Here is a 5066-nt window from a genome sequence, read left to right as displayed (position 1 = left end):
GTTTTATTTTGATAAAATGAATCTAAATAGGCGAAAAGCATTTTAAAAGTTCGGTCATCTACGGAGTTTTACTATTCATAGCGCTTTCACCAAAACATTGATTTCTCTCAAACCGTTATCTCAATTGATACACCGTTTTCGTATGCACTATTTAGATAACATTTAAAACAGATTACTTGAAAATGGTTTTCTGGAAACAGGGGTGAAAATCCCGAAGTGGGAGTTTTTAACAGTTGGTTGTGTTTGGTGTTCGTACTCCGCGTGACCTCGGCTCCGACATTTTTATAAAATCGAAATATCAATATTTTCCCTTGAAACTTTTACGGAAGTTTGTACACTCTATTTACTACTCTATGTAAAAATTTAATGATTTTTGAATAATTCTAAGTCGATCATTTATATTTCCAAAGTTTGTAATTCGTAGCAGTTATTATCGCGTAAATCGTTTTCACTAAAACATACTTAATTTTTGAAATGTAAATCAAAATCAAGCGATTCAAGCGCCTTAACGATCCTTAAAAACTGTTATATCATTATCAAGTATTATTTTTCAAGAAAACACAGTTTATACTTTCCGTATCTTTGAAGAAAATGTAAGGTCACGATTCCTTTATTTTATCGATGTTTGGCTTACGATTCGAGTTTCGATTTCGCTCTAAACTACTAATAATTAACCAACAATCATCATACCATCTTCTTAATACTTAATCCTCTCAAGAACATCAAGTTCTTGAGGCCACAACATCAACCTTAGTATCTAACTAACTAATCATTCAAGAAATCAACATAGCAACACTCATCTCAACATCAATCACAAAATCCATCCAAGAAATCTTTAAGAGTAAGAGTTTATACCATCTTGAGCACAAGGGATGCTATAACTATGTTGTCTAGGACTTATATGGCTTGGATGATGCTTATATTTGTTGAAATTCTTTTGTGAATTATTTTAAATTAATAATCATTATTATGGAGATTGTTTAACTGATTTTGAAAATAATTATTAATCAATTTTTATTTTCAAAATGAGTGTCCAAATACAATGTATAACGGTAGAGTAATTTTTGAGCTAGCTAGGAGGAAGGCATGAGTTCAGCTCTGCTTTTAATTTTTTACGCTCCACTCTACCCTATAAATAAAGTCATGGTTTTTGGTTTTGGGAGTATGACACACCATTCATCTCTACACTTTGAATACTTTTCTCCATATAATAATGTTATACTATCTAGTCTATTCATAGCCTCTGAAATCAATATAAAACTTTTTTAGGTATCTACTCCCATATCTTTTAGTCAAGTTTTTTTATAAGCCGCATGCAATACGAGGTTATACTATCTCTTTCACACCTTTTTCCCTTGAGACAAGTGCTTATCATATTGTTTTGGTATATTATGATGGGCTCTTGTTTTATTCAACAAATTTACCTCCTGGTCTTTCTTGTGAAACATATTCGGAGTTTTTTAATCGTTTGTTCATATTTTTACGGGCAGCAAATAAAAGGTGTTAATCGACCAACAAAGCATAATGCAAGTTTTTGTTGTATGAAAATTTTTTCTTGGGCTGTTTTATCCTGGGGACATCGAGGCAAACATGAATATTCCGCATTTTTTGAATATAGCTGCGAAATGTCTTAAAGAAAGCGCGATCCGTGACTCATCCCTGAAAAATCCGGTATACTCGTTCTATTTTCAGTTTTTTAATAATCGTAATATATTCTCTCTCGAAAATATATTTTTTTAAAATTTATTTTCATATTTTTTGCAACTTGCTTAACAATTTTAAGACATTTCCGGAATTTTGCGATTATTAAGAATCTACTGTAGATTTTTCTGGTGATGTAGCTTTTGATATTAATACGCCTTTTCATTTTGAGGGTGTGCAGTTTAAGCATTGGAAACAAAAAATGTTATTTTTCCTTACCATGCGTAAAGTAGCTTATGTTTTATCGATCCCAAAGCCTGTTATGCCTGCCCCCCTGCTAGTAGTGAATCTTCTAAAATTGTGACACCCTCTAATACAGAAATTGCTAAGGAGATAGATTTGTGGGTAGAAAATGACTTTTTTGTAAGAATTTTATTTTGAACGGCTTATCCGATAATTTGTACGATTACTATAATTCCGATAAGTCTGCAAAAAAAATTGGGAAGCACTTCAAAAGAAGTATGATACGGAAGAGGCTGATACCAAGAAATATGCGGTGAGCCGCTATCTCAAGTTCCAAATGACCGATGATAAGTCGGTGGAGGAAAAATCACACGAGCTGCAAAAGATCGCACACGAGATCATCACAGAAAGGATGCCACTAGATGAACAATTTCAAGTAGCCGTGATAATAGACAAGTTGCCACCAAGATGGAAGGACTTCAAGAATATCCTAAGGCATAAGACTAAGGAGTTTTTCTTAGAGAGTCTTATCACTAGCCTCAGGATTGAAGAGGAAGCTCGGAATCAAGATAAGAAGGAAGAGGTGTTGTTTGTGTCCGATAACAAGAAAAGGAAGAACTCCGATGTGGGTCTGAAGCCTAAGACGAAGAATTTCAAGAAGGCCAACCGCAACCCGCAAGGAAACTCCCAACCTCAGAAGAATCAGACAACACAACAACCACCCAAGAATACCGTTGGAGTGTTCCACTATTTCAACTGTGGGAAGCCAGGACATATGGAGAAGAAGTGCAGACTCAAGCGCCAAGCTCCCCCGTAAGTTAACAACACTGAGGAAGCCTTTGTAACGATGATCACGGAGGTTAATCTTGTTGGGGGAACTGATGGGTGGTGGGTAGACACTGGTGCCTCCTGCCATATCTGCTATGACCATACAATGTTCAAGACATATACGGATGCTGAAGACAAGAAAGTGTTGCTAGGAGACTCCCACACCACCAATGTTGCTGGAATTGGAAATATAGAGCTCACACTAGTACGAAAAGTACTTTCTGCAACGTAGTTTTAGCGTCGGTTCTTTAAAGAACTGACGCCTAAAGGTATTTCCTGCGTCGGTTGCAAGATTGACCGACGCAAATAGGTATATGTGCACGGCATTTGGTGTCGGTTATTAATTTAACCGACGCTAAAAGTGTTAATAGCGTCGGTTCTGTAAGTAACCGTCGCTTAAAAGTATTTATGGCGTCGCCATTTATAACCGACGCTAAAAAGTATGCTTTGTGTTACGGGCTTCTAGTTGGCCGACGCTATAAATTTCTGCTTTATGCTACGGGCTTTAATTTAACCGACGCTAAAAGTATTAGAGTAAAAAATTAATTGGACTAGGGTTGTCACGAAACTGAAGGTGTTCTTTTAATTTTTTTGTTTTTGTATAATTATTTTTTAATCACATATTTATCTATTTATCATATATATCTCACAATCTTTTTTAATTTGAGTTATGATAAGACTGATTAGTGTTTTCATCATTTTGGAAGATGATTTCAACGAAGTCATGAAGCTCTATTCCCACGACAGAGGTACCTACAACAGCTGGTCCAGGAGGAGATGTATCCTTGATTGAATCTAGCTTGAAGACCCCGGAAATATTAAAAATATATTCTGCAAGTTTCAATGGGGTTCTTGGGTTTTTGTATGCAACCTTGTTAATTGCATAACGAAGCTTTCCTTTGATTATAGGTGCTGAATTTGTAAGCACAAGAGTGTCCTGACTATTGGTATTGTTCCATAGTGATATGATCCCTGAGGGTTGGGTCGCGCTGCATTAGCAGTCAAATTCTACCTTGACAGGAGTAAGCAAGTTAGAATGCATGTTCCGAAAATGAAGGTATAGATTTAACACGCCGTATGAGGGAAAAAGGAGATATTACCTCAGAGTCCGAGCTTGTTTCATAGACCAGTGAATATGATATGTAGGACCAACTGGAAAAGGTTCAGAGGCAGGTGTACTTGAACCAGAATAACGAAATATTGCAGTGGCAGTAAGAATAGGCTTCGTAAAATGAGATGAAGCAACTATAAATTAGTCCGTCACTGTTCCCTGCAAAATGATCATTACAGCCACAGACTGGCCAACATGGATGTCAAGAGATTCATATGATTCATGCATGGTATGTGATCCTTCAATCTCTATTAGTTTCAACTGATGGCCCTGAATCCTAAAATTGATCGAGGTTGTTAAGCCCAAATTCGACACCCTAAACAAGTATCGTTTCCCTAGAAAACAAACAAAGTTGAATCATTTATTGTATAAATTTCCATTCTGGCAAATTCTAGACTAATAAAGGAATCGGTTTATGAAGTTCAATGCTCAGAATTTCGAAAACATAGGAGGCAGTTACCTTTTTCACCGATGAAGCCATTATTATGAGGAAGACCATTTATAAGCAGACCATCAGGAAAAGGCATTGGGTTTCCAGTGTTAAGTTTTTGTTGTAAAACCTAGTGCATAAGATGTGCAATAAGATGTGGTAGTTAGTACCGGTTATATCAGCTAATTTACTTTCAAGATGAAGAGTATTCAAATTTCTTAAACAAGTATCATGCAACTTAACTCAATTATATTAACAAACATTTGAAAGAAGTGTATATAGAGTATGACTACCAACCCTGTGATCAGAATTCCACCAATCATTAACAAGTACATTGAACTCCTCGGCAGGTTTAAGATATGGAACAAATATCACAGCCCTTGCACGTAGAATTAATGCCCGAAAACCACCTACAGCCCTATGCATCAAAGTTAATGGGAAATACGAGTAGGTTCCAATCTGATCTTTCATATGCATCTTGTAAGTCCAGTTGGAATTTGGAGGAATAGGGCAGTTTGTTCCGAGCACACCATCTTGCCACGAGACCTTCCTTTGTTTTATTCTGTTTCTGTTTGGCATCAGAAACCTTATTAAACACACAGTTCAAGTAAAACACAACTTAACTCAAAAATGTGGAATAACCCACCTGCATATTCCTCTCATCAAGTTACAATGTTACATAATACAAAAAGAAAACTTCTGAAAAGAATGATAAATATATCATTTGTTCACCAGCACGGATTTACTTTTACCCCAAAGCATCTCATGCTAATGGAGTTGACTTAAATCAACAGTTTATCCCTCCTAGAAATA

At 36.0% G+C, this 5066-nt stretch overlaps 1 pseudogene; it reads right to left on the bottom strand.

Moving 5' to 3' along the window:
* Nucleotides 1-3370: 3370 nt before the first annotated feature.
* Nucleotides 3371-4832, bottom strand: LOC141701106 (L-ascorbate oxidase homolog; annotated as a pseudogene).
* Between the last annotated feature and the right edge of the window lie 234 nt (nt 4833-5066).

This window comes from Apium graveolens, chromosome 2, assembly GCF_009905375.1.
Source record: "Apium graveolens cultivar Ventura chromosome 2, ASM990537v1, whole genome shotgun sequence".
Classification (NCBI taxonomy): Eukaryota; Viridiplantae; Streptophyta; class Magnoliopsida; order Apiales; family Apiaceae; genus Apium; species Apium graveolens.
This window is presented reverse-complemented; position numbering and strand designations above follow the sequence as displayed.